This window comes from Myotis brandtii, unplaced genomic scaffold (genome assembly GCF_000412655.1).
Source record: "Myotis brandtii unplaced genomic scaffold, ASM41265v1 scaffold208, whole genome shotgun sequence".
Classification (NCBI taxonomy): domain Eukaryota; kingdom Metazoa; phylum Chordata; class Mammalia; order Chiroptera; family Vespertilionidae; genus Myotis; species Myotis brandtii.
This window is the reverse complement of record NW_005357764.1, coordinates 2,237,755-2,257,399: the sequence shown is the minus strand read 5'-3', so window position 1 is coordinate 2,257,399 and position 19,645 is coordinate 2,237,755.

Here is a 19,645-nt window from a genome sequence, read left to right as displayed (position 1 = left end):
GACCAGCCTCACCTCTCTTCCCGTGAGTTCTCGGCACTCATCCACGCACAACTGGACTGGGCCGCTTCGCTCTCTGCCCTGAGCTGTTGTCGCGTGGTGGGTCGTGACCTTTCCACCTGGAGGTGTCTCACTTATTGCTTTGGGGACGTATTTATTTGTTTATTTAAAGAGAATTTCCTTGGCAGTCTGTGTCACCAAGGCCGTCGGGAGCCCCCGGCAATATGATTCTGTCTGAAGAACAAAGAGGCAAATTTGCAGCAGATCAAATGCAAAGCCATCACGAGAGAAGGAGAGGCTGGGAGTTACAGATGAAACGGTGCCGGGCCCAGCCCAGATCTGTGTGTTTTGCCAAGATCTGAGAGCCCTGAATAATGGAGAATTTACACACAGCTCGGGGTGCATGACTGTTGGGGGTGTGGGAGGACAGGGGGCTCCCCACCTTGTGGAAGACAGCGCCTTGCATGAGGAAGAAGGTGTGGCACCACCCTCCAGGCCGGGTCAGCAAAAGAACTGGGAAGAGAGAGCATGGAGCTGAGGGACCGAGTGCCCTCAGCTACGGGGACTCTGTGTTGCAGCTATTGCTGCATGGGTGTGATGGAAGCTCAAGTGCAGGGAAAATGCAATTCCAGTTTCCCAAAGTGGGGTCCGGTAGCCCTGGGAATTTAGGGAAAATGCAGAGGTCTTTTGTTGGACCTTACTGGCCCGTGGGCCTTTTCTGCTGAACTCAGGAAGGCGCCCCTGCAGCCTAGTTTGGGGGTACACACTCTGCCCCTTCTCCTGGGTGTCTCCCTGTGACCTCCTCATCCTCCACACCTTTCCTTAAGGCTTAGCACCTCTTCCTACACTTCCTTTTCCTACTCTCAGGTCCCAGACCCAGCCTCCACCCTCCCCATATTCCTCTCAGCCTCCCCATTCTGTTCCCCCACCTCAGACCCTCTTCTTGACCCCCTGCCTAGTCTCCCCTCCTGCTCCTGGAACTCCCAGGCCTCTGGGTTGGCTGCCCCCACATTCCCATAGTCTGCCTGCCCACCAGGTCCTCCATGGGATCACAGCTCTAGACCCTTCTCTTGTGCAGCTTTGTCACCTCTGCCTTCCCCCGCGCCCCCCCCACCCCTGGGTAGTACTGTCTCTCTGGGGATGTTGTCCATCCTCCTGGAGTGGACTCTCATGCTTTCTGGCCACCCAGTACTAGAAGCTTCTTCCTGTCAAGGAAGAGCCAGCCTTCCTCTGTATAAGTTGAAATGCTGAACATTTGCTCTGCAGGCCTCACTGACTGCGAGGGTCCCCCAACCAGCCAGGGTCGCAAAGTGGCAGACCACCCAGAATCCTAGAACCTGTCTGTCCATGGGCGATGGCGGCGGCAGCCTCCTCTGGCTTCTAGATGGAGCGGGACAGGAGCCAGGGCCGGCTGGGAAGGTTGGGGTGTCAAAGCCAAGGGAAAGGGCAGTGGTGGCTTCTTCCTGAATCCTCAGCCTCTAAGCATGCTCAGTCCCCCCAGCGAGGGTCTGGGATCCAAACACCCCTTACAAGTGCCCTTTCTGTTTACATCAGCCTAAAACTTCCCTACTGCTTTGGACTGGCCTCAATTATTTCAGTTCTATTGTATTGGAAGACCCTGACTTGTCCATTACTTTTCTCAATTTGTTTTCTTCCTTATTCTAGTAACATCCAGATATGACTAATAACTAATATCTATTTTTAAAAAGACATCTATGAAATTTAAAAAACGAATTGCTGTAAGGTAAGATATTAAGTAAATGAAAAGGTCTTTCAAATTGTGACTTAACAATCCAGAAGCCACAAAAGACTAGACAATAGTTATCACAATTGCAAATGCATGTATCCTTTGTCCCAACAACCTCACTTTTGAGAATTGATCCTACACCTATCCTAATCAATTCCTATAGCCTAGAGCAGCGGTTCTCAACCTGTGGGTCGCGACCCCTTTGGCTGTCGAATGACCCTTTCACAGGGGTCGCCTAAGACAACCCTGCATATCAAATATTTACATTACGATTCATATCAGTAGCAACATTACAGTTATGAAGTAGCAACGAAAATAATTTTATGGTTGGGTCACAACATGAGGAACTGTATTTAAAGGGCCAGAAGGTTGAGAACCACTGGCCTAGAGAGAGCTTCCTCATCTCCCGGCTCCTCCTATTTTTTCTTTTTTCACGGCGGAATATTCCATGGCATAGACAGGCCCTGGTTCAGTGAGCTGGCCCCCTCCTGGTGGGCACCTGCGCTGCCTTCGTTCTCCCGCTGTCATAGTTCAGTGAATGCTGCTGTACACGCACGTCTCTCAGGTACAAAGTGGAACACCTGTGCAATATGTCAAGCGGGAAAATAAGATACAGAACAGCCTATTGGACATGTTGTGATTTGCACAGAAAGAGGGAAAATAAGAATCTGTCTTTATATTTGTTGTACTTCCATACAGATACGCCGGAAGGACAGACAGAAAACGGGGACTGAGCATTCCTGCCGCCTGTGGGAGGGGGAGGCGTGGGGAGCAGGATGACGGGGCAGAGGCGGGAGAGACGCCCCCTCGCCTCTTAGCCTTGTTTTGCTTTTGGAACCATGTGACTGAATTAACCGTTTGTTTTTTTAAACATAAATGAGTGCAGAGGTGACATACAGGTGTGACCCAAATCCTGAAGGTGGCCATGGATGGCTGAGTTTGGGAACTCTTCATGTTGTGGCTTGGGGCTGTCTCTTACAGCCAGACTATTCCTTCAGCCACAGGGGTGGACAGGGGGCTGGGGACAGCGTGGGGTGGCCCCTGCAAGTGCAGCCCCTGCCGGCTGTGCCCAGGACTGCCTGCCCCCGGAATCCCCCACAGCGTCCTGTTTCTCCTCCACCGCATCTGGGGGTGTTGATGCGTGGACCTCTCTCTGAAACTGGAGACCTCAAATCCTGCTGCTCTCCCAACTGAGAAGACCCTAGAGGGCCTGCGGGGTGAAGGGACTGCCCTGTGACAGGCCATGTTGGCCCGGCTCCCATACTGATAGAGCCACCTGTTCCCGCCATGCAGCCACATGGGAACCCAGACAGCAGCCCACACCTTTGTCCCTGGGCCTGCCACCTTGTAGAGGCTGCAGCCAGATGAGGGCCTGGGATCTGGGGAGAGAGCCAGGGCGGGCGCTGGGGGAGGGCCATGCACCTCCTCTGTCTCCAACTGCCTTTGTTCGCGAATAAACACACCGTGGCCTCCTCCCCCACCTGAAAGCTGCTCCTGCCAGAGAGAGAAATCGTGTACAATCTCTGCTTTAGATGCACAGAAAGTCTGAAATTGCTTGGAGACCAGGCGGGAGGGAGCTGGGCGAGGCTGGGGGATCCGGGCGTGTAATTGCGGGTCATCTATCTGTTTCTGTCAGTGCACAGTGACTGCAGAAAGACTCCTCCAATGTGTTGCTTCCCATCTTGCATTACTTACTCTTTCCTCGGCAGCTGTAAAACCTTTTCCCTAAAAGTGCCCTTAAGCGTAATGAACAGCAGACTTTCAGAACTGGGAAGAAAGACACCCCCGAATGATGTACTTGGCCTTTCTCAGGGTCCCCGAGAGGAATGCACAGCAGCTGGGATCCGCTGTGGGTCAGTGGGGGGTTTCCGGCTGACCTGAGCGCTGCAGAGAGGACACCAGCATCGGGGTCTCCGTCACTCCCGCCTCCATCCCGCTGGGTGGTGTCCCCAGGGGAGAGGTGCAAGCCTCCTCCAAGTGGGCCGGGGGGCTGCCAATGCGCCTACCTGCGTTCCTTCGGGTAACCCCACGGTGCCCGCAGGAGGCAGGGGTAGGGGGTGATGCTGTAGCAGGTGAGACGTTGGGGTGAGCAGCCCAGCTCCTGGGGAGGGACAAGACCACTGAGCAGCCCAAATGTGGCTAACGAAACCAGAGTTCCTCTCCTTGGGGACAGGGTGGGGGCTGTGGCAGGGGGAGGCGGGTGTGCCCAATCCTGGGGGCGTGACATGGAAGCAGTGGAGCTCTGGTCCTGTCACTTGCTCACTGAGCGACAAGGCCACCGAGGGCACACTCTGGGGATCCCCACAGGCAGCGTGGGGGCCCCTAAGCCTGTGGCTCAGTCCCAGAACCTCTCCAGGACTTGGTTTGCTCATCTGCACAGTGGGAGCAGTACTGCCCTCATTGCCACAGGAAGTAGTTACTGCTCACACAAAGCGTGTTAGCATGGCCTGAGCGCTTTATGCCGAGGGGTCCCCTCCTCCTCCGGCCCAGCTGGCCGTGTCGCCAGGCTGTGCAGTGCCCAGCTGAGCAGCGCCCAGTATGTGGGGCTGTTTATAAATGACAAGCATTGCAAGTCTATACAGGTTCTTATTGGAGATGGAGATGGAGACTTGCAGATTCAAACGGGTTCGCTGAGACCATCAAGGCCCCGCCCTCTTTCTCATCACCCCAAGGTGCTGCCCAGCAGGTGCAGGTCCCCTCCTGGCGTCACACAGAGGTGGGGTGACCCTGGGTGGGGATGCAGGTCTTCGGGCTGGCTGCCTGACTGCCCTCGTCTTCCCTTTCTTCCCAGGCCCCAGAGTGGGGCTGGCCGTGGGCACAGGCCCTGCACCCTGGGTCTGGGAGGTGCGGTCAGTGGGGAGAGCTCCTGACTGTGCGGCTGTTCCCCTCCGCCCTTGACCCTGGTGGACATTCAGTCCTTGGCTCCTCCTGGCATGGAGCCCTGGGCCGTGCGCATCTGTAAGCCCCTGCTCCCCCCCTGAGAATACTGGAACCATCCAGTGGCTGCCTCTCCCCCTCAGCCACTCAGCCCAGAGGGCAGAATGGCATGGTAGGTGGGGTGAACCCCAGATGTGCCAGCTGGCTCATCCCATCCATCCCCGGTGACCGGTGGAGGATGGAGGGGTAGCTCACGCCGCTTGCCCATGGGGATAGTCATGTCACAGTATGAGTGACCCTATTCCTGGATCTCACCCATTAGTTCTAGGGGTGACAGGGGTGAGGCCCTGCTGCGACCCTCTGTCACATTAGAGCAGGGCTTACGAACTCCATGGCCACAGCCAAGCCAGCGGAGAGGGAGGTGGCAGGGCAGACCCCGTGGGTTCTGCCTGAGGGTGGAATGTGCAAGGCAGGCCCAGAGTGGTGGCCACACTAAGCTTGGAAGAGGAACTGGAAATCTGGACTTTTAGGATCGGACTACCCTGCCTTTTAGGGACTGTGTTGGTCACACGTGGCCCTGGAGCCACCACGAGTCCCCGTGGAGCAGGTCCGAGGTGTGGTCAGAGCTCGGAGGCCCCAGGCCCTGTCGAGGGCGGTGCTGTGGCTCGGACAGGGGAGGCACTCGCTTTACCCGCACACGGAAGGCTCCTGTGAGGAGGCCCTGTGGAGGTCAGGGGTGCGCTGAGGCCACAGGCTGCGAGGCTCATTTCCCTCCGGAGCGTTGGCCCCAGGAGCTCCCCCTGAAACCACTGACTGACCTCCTGGATGGGCACGCCTCTGCCCCTCAGCCCCTCTCTGCCCCAGATGGAGCGGAGGGGCAAGAACCCCAGACGTGGCCAGCCCACGCCAGCCCCCCTCCTCAGTGGACCAGCTTCCTGTGGGTCTTTTGTCTTCCCATCATGCCTTGGGCATCAGCCTGCTTTGCCGGCCTGCCTCTCCCCTGGCAGTTGCTGGGCAGGATCCAGAGCAGAGCACACTCTCCTGCGGAGCCCAGGGGCCTGGCTGGTCTCTGAGGGCCCCGCCCCTCATCAAGGCCCCCGTCTCCTGGCCTGTAAAAACCAGGCCAACCGCCTATGTGTTGCAGGTCGCCCCCGGGAATACAGAGGGCTCTGCAGGGACCAGCGTCTTCCGACAGGAAGGGAATGGGGTCCAGGCAGGCCCACTGGCCTGGGCCTCGTGTTAACAAGCCTCAGATTCAGACCCCAGATGAGATGAGATGTAGACTCAGAGACACTCTGTCAGCATGGAGAAGAGGAGACATTCATCACTCATGTTAACTGTTGTCATCCTGGCCTGCTCTCTCTCCGCGCCCTCCCGAGGGCTCTCAGCAGTCCCTGTTAGCTCTGTCCTCAGGATCTGTCGGCACCCACCCCTGCGCCCCTCCGCTGGGACCCCATAGGGGAGGGGGGAGCACCAAGTCTCAGCTTCTCCCTCCCCGCACTGCTCTGCTCCAGCCACGGCCCCCTTGCAGGCACCGGCCACTTAGAGCCCCTGCCTTCACTGTTCTCTTTATCTGGAAGTTTCTCCTCACATCTCCATGCGCCTGACTCCCTCTCCTCCTGGGATCTCTGCTCAAATGTTACCTTATCAAGTGTCACCTTCCTGAACCAACCGTAGAAAAGGGGCGGCCCTCCTTCCCAACCTCCTGCACCCCTCACCCCATCCCCCCATCCATGCTCTGTTTTTCTTTATAGTCACCACCGGGCATTTTACATGCTTATTTCTCTACTTCTTGAGTTTTTAGCATAGAACTCAACAAATAGTACTTCCTTAAGACTTCCCTGCCCTCTGGGAGCCTCTGAGGATGAGTGTGGCTCTAGGTGGCGGAGTCTGGGGTTTCCCCCCCCCCCCCCCGCAGGGAGAAAGGAAGACTGAGCACCACTGTGGTGAGTGCCAAGGGCCAAGGATGCCCCCCTTTCAAGGCCCAGAAATGGAGGCTGCTGAGGCGACAGCGGGGCCCATGGCCTCAGTGGAGCTCAGGGTTCCGTCCTGCAGAAGTCCTGGGCCAGGGAGATCCTGACTCAGAGCCAACTATTCTGTGACACAGGCTCTGAGGGGCACCTTCAGAACGGACTTTGCAGAATGAGTAGGAGCTGCTAAACTGACTTGAGGAAGGGAAGTGCGAGGGAGAGAGAATGGTGCGAACACAAATGTGTACGTGGGGAGTGTGTCGTCGTCATAGGACATCATGGGTTCTGTGTGAGAATGCAACACTGGGTTAAACGAAGTAAAACTGAACGTGGGGAGTGTGTCGTCGTCATAGGACATCATGGGTTGTGTGTGAGAAAGGGCACAATTCTGCAACACTGGGTTAAACAAAGTAAAACTGAGCATGCAGGACTTGTCAGAACCTTCAACACAGTGTCCATGTGGCTGTCCAGGATGGGACATAGTGCACCCCATTTCTTTCCCAAACTGATTTGCTTACTGGACCACACTGAGGGCCCAGAGGCCCGTATAACTCACCTTGGGAATTACTGACACAAACATCGGGGCGCATGGCAGCCAAGGGAGGGGGCTGAGCTGGGGAGGGAGGAAGGGCAGAAGGAGCAGGAATGCCGCTGTAATGAAGCTGAGGCCCATTTGTTGATTCTTCAAATGCCCTGCAAAGAAATGTTGACTTTACCCTATAGAAGCTGACATTAATGAGGGATTTGCATTTAACGTGAGTCCACATTAGTGACTCTAACACAAGGAATTGGAATGTCCCGGAGAGTTCACTGAAGAGGTTGGCCTAGCACTGGGGCAACCCGGAGCACGTGCATCTATCTAAGGCGGGGAGGGCTGCTAGGGCTAGTTCTGTAGAGTTTGCCCTGCACACCTGCAGGGAGCGCCAATCCCAGCGACACAACACGGACTGTGCTTCCGGTGCTGAGCAGTGCACACCCCGGACGCCTGTCCAGTGAATCCCTGCCAAATGGGAAGGTGTGGTAGAATGGTGTCACCAATAGACTCGGGAAACGAGTGTTCGCAGAAGACTGTACCTCCCAACCCCCTGGGAATGTGATGGGCCACATCACTTCATCCCGTCAATGACAAGTGACCAGAAGCCAGATGTGTGTCACAGGCTGAGGCTCTGCAACATCCACGTGCTCTTCTCCGGCCTCCTCTTCCCCTGAAGCAGCAGCTGACAAGGCCATGTGTCTCACATGCCGCTAAAGGGTGGCGGCGCCTCCATCAGCCTGGTCTCTGAGTGACTGTGTGGAGCAGAGCCCCCAGCTGCTCCCATTGGACATGTGGTGTGAGAAAGAAGTCGACATCTGTGCGGAAAGCCCCTGGGAACAGAGGCGTTAGGTACTGCGGCAGAGCTCAGCCCGTCCTAACCTACACAGAAGTAAGGCAAAACAGTGCCCTGACTTCCGAATGGGAAGAGAAGTCTCCTGATGTTATGTGTTGGGCACCAATTAAAAATAATACCCAATATAGTGCAGGGCACGCCAAACCCCTCTGCAGACCAGGCGTGGCCTGCTGGCACTGGTTTACAACCCCCATCTCCAGCTCTTCTGCTGTAGGGCCGTAGAGACCTGTACATAGAACATGAGCGCTTTTTTTTTTTTGCACTTTTCTAGGCAATCTCATATACTCGTGGGCGTAACAGGACAGAATGAGACTCTCTGGTCTATGATTAATGGAAAGAGAATGCCAGGTTACAAACACAGAGAAAGAAGGCAATACTATGGCTCTTTTAAAAGCTGCAGCATTAAGGCATTTAAATGCCCGTGACAGCAGGTGCGTGACACTGACTGAATCAGCCTTGAGCGAGGCAGGAAACGGTGATTAAGAGCACAGCTCTGCTACTTGGTGTGCCACCTTGGCCAAGTCACCCACCTCTCTGAGCCTCTGCTTCTCTGTGGAAGTTAGGGTTCATCGTAGAAGCTGCCTCACAGGCATGTTGATGGGAGGAAGTGAGGTGTGTGGTACAGCGCTTGGCTCTCAGGAAGGGTGCGCTAATGCCAGCTCTTGTGGTTCTTATTCTCTTTCTGTCATGGCAATCAATGGCACAGAGCTGGCTCCCCCTGGCACGGCCCCTCCCTGCCACTGCAGGAGGCGCACCAGGGAAGGAGCCGGGATTGGCCTTCCTGAGCCGTCATGAGCTCAGCACGCTGGGCCTGGCCAGCTGCACGCTGGCTGTATTTGTGGCCTGTGGCTGCTGTAACAAATGATCGCAAGCTGGGTGACGTTTCCTCCTCGTCATTTTCATTGTGGTAAAGAAAACAACACAGAAGCTAAAATTTACCATCTTAACCATTTTAAAGTGTATAGTTCGGTGGCAAAAAAAATATACTAACATGGCTGTGAAACAGGTTTCCAGATGTTTTTCATCTGGTGACACTGGAACTATATCTTGGTAACTTAAAAACAACAACAACACAAATTTATTCTCTCACAGTTCTGGAGGCCAGAAGTCCAAAGTCAGTCCCACTGGGCTAACGTCAAGGTGTGGGCAGGGCTGGCTCCTTCTAGAGTCTTAGGAAAGAATCTGTTTCCCTATCTCTTCTGGTTCCTGGGGCGCCTGCCCACGGTGGCTTGCACCCCTTCCTCACATCGGGCCGACCTCTGCGGCAGCTGCTCCATCTCCTACATCTGTATCCAACCCCCCTCTGCTGCCCTCTTATGAGCATATCTGTGGCCTGTGGCTGCTGTAACAAATGATCGCAAGCTGGGTGACGTTTCCTCCTCGTCATTTTCATTGTGGTAAAGAAAACAACACAGAAGCTAAAATTTACCATCTTAACCATTTTAAAGTGTATAGTTCGGTGGCAAAAAAAATATACTAACATGGCTGTGAAACAGGTTTCCAGATGTTTTTCATCTGGTGACACTGGAACTATATCTTGGTAACTTAAAAACAACAACAACACAAATTTATTCTCTCACAGTTCTGGAGGCCAGAAGTCCAAAGTCAGTCCCACTGGGCTAACGTCAAGGTGTGGGCAGGGCTGGCTCCTAGAGTCTTAGGAAAGAATCTCTTTCCCTATCTCTTCTGTTCCTGGGGCGCCTGCCCACGGTGGCTTGCACCCCTTCCTCACATCGGGCCGACCTCTGCGGCAGCTGCTCCATCTCCTACATCTGTATCCAACCCCCCTCTGCTGCCCTCTTTTGAGCACACTGTGATTGCATAGGGTCACCTCCCATGTCAACACCCATAACTTAGTCACAGCTGCAAAGTCTCTTTTGCTATGGAAGGTCACATTTTCACTGGTTCCAGGGATTAGGACGGGGATGTCTTTGAGGGCCACTACTCAGCTACCACACTGGCCATTGCAATGAGCTCAGGGCCTGCGTGCTTTCCCCGGCAGCCAGGGGAACAGGATCGGGGAAAGTGCCTCAGATGGGGGCATGTGGACTTGGAGCAGGAAGTCTGGCTCTGGCCCCGACTCTCTCTGAGGTCATGGCAAGTCCCTTCCTCCCACTCTCAGCTTCCTCGGGGACCATATCTACCCCAGCACCAGTCATTGAACCAACAAAGCACTGGGGATTCAGACCAAAGTTGCTTCTCTCATGATGCCTCTGTTCTTGTTGGGAGATGGAGAATGAAGGAGACAGATATGTGGAAAGAGAGAAAACAGGATGTGCTAAGGAGAAAAAGTGAGCAGGGACAGGGAGAAGAGGATCAGGCAAGTCTCCTCTCTGGGCTCCACACAAATTTCTCAGGCATCTATATTATATGCCAGGTGCTGTTCTAGGATGTGGCATCCTGAAAGACCTCCTGTTTTAGCAGGGGACAACCCAGGAGGTAAACGGGTGGGATAAGTTTAGATGGCAATGAAGTTATGACAAATCTAAATGGCGTCCTGAGTGAGAGAGTGTTGGGGTAGCTTCAGATGGGATAGTCAGGGAGGGCCTCTGGGAGGAGGTGACCACTGAAGAATGGTCAGTGTGTGGAGACCTGGGGGAAGAGGGCTCCAGGTTGAGGGGACAGCAAAGGTACCATGGAGGTGATGTACCTAGAATGCCCAGTATACAGTGTCTGGGTGGCAGCTGCTCAACAAACAGTGTTGTCAGTGATGAGGAGTTTGATGAGGGAGGGATGGGGTTTTGCTGGGACAGGTCACCAGGTCAAGGGCTTCATGGTCCACCTGCTGTGGCCAGGGATTCTAAGCTGTTGGTCCCAGCGCTGCCTGCACCCGGTGGCCCCCTTGCACAGAATGAGTGGGGGACCCAAGCCCCATCTGGAACCACCCAGGCCTGGAGGAGCCCTGCCAGGAAGGAGCCTGCCTTGGTCCCCCCACTCCCACATGGAGGCCTGTTCCCGAATTCGGGCTGGGTTCCTTAATGAGACCATCTGTCTGGCTTTCCTCACTCGGCTGGGCCTGGTGAGGCCATCCATCTCCCCTGTCCGCATCCTTGTCTGTCTGTCACCGCCTGCCTGGCCCAGCCACCAGGCCTGCTGGCTCTGAGGGGGGCCATGGCAGGTTTGGCCTCTGGCTTTCATGTTTATTCTTCTCATCTGGTCACAGCTGGTCTCCGTGCTGAGTCACTTGTTCCATCTGCCCATCCTTGCTATGGGATGGCGGCTGTCTCTTCCTGGCTCTCCTGGTGCTATGTGGCAGCCCACGCGTGCAGTGGGTGCCAGGGCCTGCACACACGTGGAGATGGGACTGTGTGCAGCTCCCGTGCCAGCCTGCGCGCCGAGAGTGGAGGGCGGGGGGGGGGTACCCACTTCAGGGCCAGCCTTCCTTTGAGGGTCCCTGCAGCCCAGAGGGTCACATGGTTCATTTGCTGAGTCTCAAAGAGGGTGGCCCTGCCCAAGGCCACAGCCGGGACCAGGCTTTGCTCATGCAGAGCCTTTCCATTTTGCATCGGAGCAGGGAAGTGAGGGAGCGTGGGCATCTCCACTAAGAATTCAAATCCTGGCAGGGCAGTTCCCAGGACTAAAGCTCTGAATTTGGTTCGATCATTTAGTCTTTCCAAGCCTGACTTGCTTCATATTTTTTGAAAAACAAACAAGTTTCCCTGACTGGTTTGGCTCAGTGGATGGAGCGTCGGCCTGCGGACTGAAGGGTCCCAGGTTCGATTCCGGTCAAGGGCATGTACCTTGGTTGTGGGCACATCCCCAGTAGGGGGTGTGCAGGAGGCAGCTGATCGATGTTTCTCTCTCATTGATGTTTCTAACTCTCTATCCCTCTCCCTTCCTTTCTGTAAAAATCAATAAAATATATTTTAAAAAAAAAGAAAAGCAAAACAAACAAGTTGAGCTGAGGTAGTATTATGCCATCATGCATCCCATGGGCCTAGCACCTAAAAATCAATAAAATATTTTTTTTTAAAAAAAAGAAAAACAAACAAGTTGAGCTGAGGTAGTATAATGCCATCATGCATCCCATGGGCCTAGCACCAAGTCTCCCTCTTGCTAACAATGGCATCTTAAATTTTCCCTATGTCCCCTCCCCCCAATTCCTGTGATTTAGCAGGGCTGACATCAAGCTGAACTCCAGGAGAGGGTACATGACCAAGAATTAGTCAATCAGAGCATTGCAACACCCTTCTCCCCGCCCCCCAGTATCCCCATCAGTGATTGGGCTGGGGTCAGGTGGGCATCAAACTGGGCCCATCAGGGGCAGAACCTTTGCCAGAACTTTTCTAAAGAAAGGGGTGCTCCTTTCTCCTGGGTCTGTGAGCAAGCAGGATTCGAGGCCAGAGCTACTGGCAGCTGCCAAGTGGAGAGAGCCAGCCAGTGAGGGAAACCAGAGGCGAGCAGAGCCAAAACATGAGAACGAGAGCGGGCCTAACAAGCCCCTAGATTCAGCTGGGCCTGAGCCAGCCCCACCTCTGGACTTTCCTGTGGCCAATGCCAATACATTCCCTTTGACAATACAGTTTGAGGTGGGTTCTGCCACGTGCAACCAGAGAGTCTTATGTGATAGATTCCTGAAAGGGGCTCCCAGCTGCCTGATATGTGGTAGATACTCAATAGCTATTTATTCTAAAATAAACACTTTGTGAGTGAAGAAAGCCATTCTCAAGAGCTCACGTGTCATAAGATTCCATTTACATCCCATTCTCGACGTGCAGCTAGAGAGATGGCAAACAGGTTAGTGGTTGCCAGGGGACGCTGAGGAGGATGGAGGTGGCGGCAAAGGAGCAGCACGAGGGACATCTTTGTGGTGAGGGGACACTTGTGTATCTTGATTGCTGTGGTGACTTCGAGAATCCCCACAGGTGATAAAACGGCAGAACGATACGCACACAGTGTACCAGTGCCCGCTTCCTGGTCATGGCCTTGCACCAGAGTTATGCCGATGTCACCACGGGGGGGGGGGGGGGGGGGGGGGGGAGGGGGAAGGAACCTCTGGGTGCTGTTTACCTTGGCAGCTTCTTTTGCAAAGTTCTTTGTAGGCTGCCACAGCCAACAGCACTTGGATCCTAAAGGGCAGAGAGCATGGATGTTGGGATCATTAGGACCTGAGTTCAAATCCTGGCATGGCCATTCACAAGTTGAGTGACTGGAGGTCCCTCACGTCTGTTCTCTCACCCTCAGTGTCCCCGCCTGTGAAACGGGGCTTAACTTGTAGGGTGGTTATGGAGAGAAAATGGACAGCCGTGATCTGCCTAGCTCAGTGCCTGGCATATGGCAGGCACTAATCAATGGCATAGATGCAGAAGCCGTTTTTATATCGGCTTTCCAGGGAGAGCCGGCAGTGCAGGTGTGAGGCTCTGGGCTCTGCAACCAGCTTCCCAGGTCTTGAATCCCAGCGCTGTGGCTTCTGACTGGGGGACCTTGGCCAGGCAACTTGACCTCTCTGCACCCCACTTTCCCCATCCGTAAATGGAGAGAAAAGAGTTTCTACTTCATAGTCTTAGTTTTGAGGATTAAGAGAGATCATGCACCTGAGGCCCTTAGGGAGTGCCTGGCACTTGGCAAGGATGGTAAACAAACCCCAGGTGGGGAGCCTGGCTCCTGGGGTGGGGTGGGGTGGGGGTGCCTGGCCAGGCAGCGGGGTCTGTAGCAACTTCGCCCTGGGGAAGCCCCGACTTCCTTGGTGCCAGCCCTCGGAGGTCCCCAATGATGATCTCACCCCTGGGCAAGCAGGAAACCTGGCCCTGGGGAAAGGAGGGGGCATCCCTCCTTCCCTCTCTGACCTGCCTGAGGAGGGTGAACTGGACTCCGCACAGAATGGACTTTGAGGTACAGCCTCCCAGGAGGAAGGGGGGTGTAGGGTTTGTGGGCAGTGAAATTATGGGGATACTGGGGCCTGGGTGGTGTGGCTTGAGCGGGGGTGGAGAAGTTCCCTTGTCCCTAGTCATATATTTCGTGGTTTTATTGTGGCTTTAAAATGCCTAAAATTCCATCATCACCAAGCCTGTCCTTTAGCTTAAATGTTGACCACTCTTATGTTCTGTTCCTCTCTTAAATCTAAGTCATTACTGTCTGAATTAATTTATGACAGGGTTTGGGGTAAGGTGAGCTAAAAGTAGTTGGGGGGGTACATGTGAACGAGGGAGAGAATAATGCTGAAGGCAAACTTCGCCTGCCCTGGCTGGCGCTTGGAGATAATCTATTTAAAGGCATCCCCTTGCTGTCCTCGTTGATGCAGATCCATTTGAACAGTTTCAGGGCTGTAGTCTTTATTTAATGCAGCTCTGAGCCTGGCTGCACAGGAGCCCAGGGCGGAGAGGAGGCCGGCTCCTGGCAATGCTTAATAGCAAGGTGAGCGTGTGGAGCTCCTGAGTCGGAGGAGCAGCTGGGCCAGGCGGCAATGGCCACTGTGGATGGCCCAGTGCTGGCTGTTGTGGGGATGCTGGAGGCGACAGTTCCCACCCTGGAGCCCGGCAGGGGCACTTTTGAGAGGGGACTCGATTTCAAATGAGCTGGTGATTTGTTGCGATGGAAGAGGCTTCATTAAGTCGTGGCTGAGAATAAGGCAGGACCCGAGCTGGCTTCAGCAAACAAGGGCCTATGCTGGCTCATGTGGCAGTCTGTCTTCAGATCTGGCTGGATCCAGGGTCCCCGGTGAGAACATTCAGCAGCTCTGAAAACCACATGCTCCCTGTTTAACCTGGGAAAAGAGCTTATTAGGGGCCAGGCATTTCCTGCGAAAGTCCTGAGATTCTCCCCGATTGGTCTGGCTTAGGTCACATGCCCACTCCCCAAACCAATTCCTGTGGCCCGGAGGATGAGATAAATTGATTGTCTTAGCCAGCTACAAGGGGCCCGAGAGGAAGGGAGGGTGCCAGTTCTATCCAAGCCTTACAGAGGGCAGGGGCCCAGAATAGGGCCGACCTGGCTAGGAACCAAGCAGACGTTAGCTTGTAACCATGGCCCAGCCTGTGTTCACATGCTTCATCCAACTTACCGTTCTCAACGGCCTCTGCAGAGACTCGTCTTCCCATTTGACAGATGAGAAGACTGAGGCTGAGGAACTTGCCCAAGGCCCCATACCCAGAGAGGGATTCCAGCCTCCTTCTATTTTATTCCAAGTTCCCTCCAACCCCCCTCGTGTAGCCTTTCCCTTCCCTCCACCCTCCTATTCCAGAGCGCCTAGACTGCTGGATGTGGGAGCTGGGAAGGATCTTAGAGCTCATTGCTTCCAATCTCCTTCAATGACACGCTCAAGACCACACAGCCAGTAAGTGCAGAACAGAAACTAGAACCCAGGTCTGACTGTCACTACCTCCCACCTGTCCTGCTGCGTGGGAGCCTGGTGTTCCCTGTGTGGCCCTGGTCTGTGCTGGTTTGCAGCCTCGGTTTCCGCCTCTCCTTTTGTTTACCTCGCGCAGTTCCCTGCAGCTCTGGCGCACTCACTGCGGGGCTGTGCTTTCCCGGGTCTCAGTGCCACAGCTATTTGCACGTCTTCCTCCTCCTCTAGACCGATTTTTTTTTTCCTTTCTTACTAATTGCTTTGTACCCATTTGGTAGAGGTAATTTTCTTTTTTTACTTTATTTCTACAGTTAACACTTTCCAATTAATTTCTTAGCTCTTGAAAGTTCTCACATAAGTTGCCCTAAACGCCCTTTTCTTCAACTGTTGTGTGTGTAACCACGGCTCCGGCGGCACGGTCACCTGATCAGGGCTGCCGCGTTCGAGACTCTGGGCACATTGGTGGCACTAGAGCAGTGATGGCGAACCTTTTGAGCTCGGCGTGTCAGCATTTTGAAAAACCCTAACTTAACTCTGGTGCCGTGTCACATATAGAAATTTTTTGATATTTGCAACCATAGTAAAACAAAGACTTATATTTTTGATATTTATTTTATATATTTAAATGCCATTTAACAAAGAAAAATCAACCAAAAAAATGAGTTCGCGTGTCACCTCTGACACGCGTGTCATAGGTTCGCCATCACTGGACTAGATGCTCATAACAGCCTTTTGAGAGTAGCCTCATTTCACAGAGAGGGGAAACTGAGTTTCTAGGGGCCCTGGTGTGAGCAGCGCTGGGATGTGAGCCGCCACCCCCTCCGCCATCCTGAGCTTCTGGTGCAGGGGGAGCGGGCAGTGGGTCCCAGTTCCCAGGTGCACTTCTGACCTTGCAGGTGGCCTTGGAGTGAACTTAGAGGCCATGCTGGCCCCACCCCTGGTGATTCCCAGCCCGGCCCGGGATCCTGCGGGGAGAAACTGCCCAGCGGGGTGGGGGGACGTGAAACCCAGGGGAACACAGGGTCTCAGCATCGGTGCACAGACAGGAAAAGACAGTGGCTCCTCTCCCAGGGAGAGGAGGGGAAAATGCAACAGCAACTACATTTGCAGAGAAATAAAAAATGATTTCAAATTCTATTTTCCCGTCTCTCAGCACATCCCCTGGCGCTATTTTATCTAGTAAATAGGTGGCCTAGCTGTTATTCTCAATTATGATATTAATTCTCCCGGTGACCCTGGGCTACTTACCTCCCTGCTCCGAGCTGGTTTCTCTATCTATCACCACCTGCTCAAGGACAAAAAGATGTTCTCGCAGGAAGGGAGCTCCTGTGTCTGGAACAGACCTGGGCCCTCCTTACCCAGCAGGCCCTGCAGGAGGGGCCACGGGTGGCAGGCGAGGCGTGGACAGCATCTTTGCTCCAGGGGCCTGCTCTCAGTCTCTCTCTCTTTCCTAACCACAGACCCCTCCCTCTTAACTAGATTGTACTTATTAGCTTTGCAGACCCTTCTGCCAACCTCCCTACCCTGTTTGATTCTGGAATTTTCTATGGCCTCCCCACCCCATGGAGTTGGGGGAGAGATGGTAGCAACTTCCACCATTCTGTGGTTAGTTCCATATTATTTTCGTATTTTTTCCAGCCATCTCCCTTCCTGGTGATGGGGGCGGGGGGGGGGGCAAGGTTGCTACGGTAATTGGACTCGAATTTGTTTACCTCAGCGCTCCACACTCCCCCTCCCTCACATCTCTCCCTCTGTCTCCTCCATCCCGCGGCGGCTCCCTAAGCCATCTGGAATCTCAGCTCCCTCTCCCCTACATGGGAGCCAGAGCCGGCCAGTTTGAGCACCGTGTGGGAGGCCGCACTTCCCTGGAACACAGGCAACTGGATTTTGAAAGCAGCTCGTCAGTGACAAACGAAAAATACAAATGACGAACAACAGAGACCCCAGGCTGGGGTTTGGCAAATACAAATGAAAGCAAGTCTGGGATGGAAAATTCTAATGATTTTTGCTCTTGTTCAGAACTGAAGGCTAATTCTGCAGTATTGGTTGTCAGGGAAAACGGGGTTTGGGTGGGGCTGGGGGCTGAGCCGCCTCTAAAGGAGCCGGAGAATTCCGTGGCCTGGGAGGCTCTGAGCGCTCACGGCAAAGCCCGCAGGTTGCCAGCGAAGTTACCTGGAGGAGCGTCTGTGAGGGAGACAGGAAGCGTTAGCCTTTGCGGTTGGTTCTGGTCGAGAAGGAAGCTGAGGCGTAGAAAGGATTGTTTCCAGGCAGACGCAGGTCCAGATATATGACGGGCCGAGGCTCCCATCCGGGTCTTTCTGCCGAGCAGCCTCGGGGGACAGAGATTTTCGTGGCTTAGGGAGGACTTCAGGTCAGATCTGTGCCAAATCCTCTCCTGAAACTCCGGTGACAGTCAGAATAATTGGCAACTGGACGGGCCAGACGCTGATCCATCAGAGCTGTGTCCAGCCATGAATTGGGGCAGGTCCAGAGGGCCCGGAGGCCCCCGAAGTCAGAGCGGCCTGGACAGAGGAGCTGGGGGCCCCCGGGAGCTGGAGGCAGAAACTGCTCAGTATTTCAGCCACCGGCTCACACAGCACGTGGCCAGGTGAGCCTCAGCGCCTGTCCAGCTGTACATGGACACATATTCCACAGAAGCTCCCTGTCCTCATTGCCGCAGGCCTGGGAGGAGGCCTGGAGGAAGGTGGCCGCTCTGGCCTCAGTTTCCCTATCCATGGGTTGGGGCAACTTCAGCACCTGGTGCTCCAGAACTTCGGGCAGAGATGACGACCCTTGTCCACCACTCGGCCTGCAGCCTGGCCTGAGGCTGTGCTCGGTGATGCTTGCTGAACTTCCGATGTCCAAACCCGCTCCTGCGTCCACGCAGCTCCAGTCTTGTGAGAAGTGTGGCCACAGGCGGTGAGAGGAGCCACGGCAACCAACAGAGGAGCATCTGCACATCCGGACAGAGCAGGGCGGTCGCAGCCACACCTGCCCTCTCTGTCCCAGGCCCTTCTTCACGAACAGCCAGCTTATGCAGCACCACACAGAGCGCAGCATCCTTTTTTCCAGCCAGGTGTGGGGGTGACGGGAGAGTTTGACCAGATGCCTTCCCTTCCTCCATTCCCTCCACCCCGTCACCTCGCAGGGAGCTGCACAAGGACTTTCAGGTTCGTCCACACACAGTGCAAGCTCGCCATGGCAGCAGGGTGGGAAGTGGGGTGGAGGTGGAGGTGGAGGAGGATGGTGGCTTTGGAGGGACCGTGGCAGCTGCAGTGGTGGCTCCTCTGGTCTCTGGCCAGGACACCCCCCGTCAAACTGTGGGGCTCCCTGTAGCTCCCTGTCACTTAAGCGATCCTGCAGAGCGAGAACCACTGAGGCAGGGCCGTGAAACCGACCTTTCAAAGGACATTCCAGAGATTCTCTTGCTTCGAAGTGTTTGAGACCCTCTAACATGTCACAATTCTGAGAACACAACTGCCCCTTCACCTCCTCCTCCCCTGCCCAGACTGCCTGGGTCTGAGCCCCATCTTTGCCACTTAGAAGCTGGGGAGTTTGGTTGGGCACTTTATCTCCCTGCCTCACCTGCGTCGCCTGCCTCGTCTGTGAAATGGGAGAGAAGCAGAACCCACCTGCTCTGTTCAGCTTCTCTGAGCCCTGCTTGCACGGGGGCGGGAGGCATCCTGTCTTCGGGCTTCCTGAGAGCAGTTCCCACAGGACCTGTCGCAGATGCGAGCCTGTCCCTGACCCGGCCCATCCCCATCGGGTACCAGGTGGTGGGGGCTCTGTCAGGGGTGGGAGTGGCTCTGAGCCAGACACAGCATTCACCGCTTCCCGCCCGCGTGATCTTGGGCAAGTCCCTTCTCGGGGCTGGAACGCAGCTCTCTCTGATGGGCAAGGCCCCTGCTTGCACAGGGCGAGGACAGGCAGTCCACTCACAAACACATCAATGAAACAAAATGACTGAAAAGAGTGATACTGCCGTGAAGACAAGAAAGAGGAGCTGGTAGAGAGTGACAGCTGGAAGGTGGGGGACCGCCTCTCTGGGGACCTGAATGCCAAGTGACTGGCCTGCTGTACATAGTGGAGCTTCCCAGGCAGGGAGAACAGCAAGTGCAAAGGCCTGGGGGCAGGAATGGCATAGCTGCAAGGGGAGCAGAAAGATGGCTGACGTGGCAGGAGCACCGAGAGGGAAGGCGGGGGGGACGATGGGGTCAGAGAGGTCAGCAGTGGGCAGATCTTTCAGGGCCTGTGACATAAGGTCGTATGGTGACTTGGAGCCCCAGGTCCTCCAAGGAACTAAGATTGTTTCCGAGTCTGGGCATTGGGATCCCCTTTGAGCCCATGTGGATGTGCTCGCTTAGATCACTGGCTTCTCTCT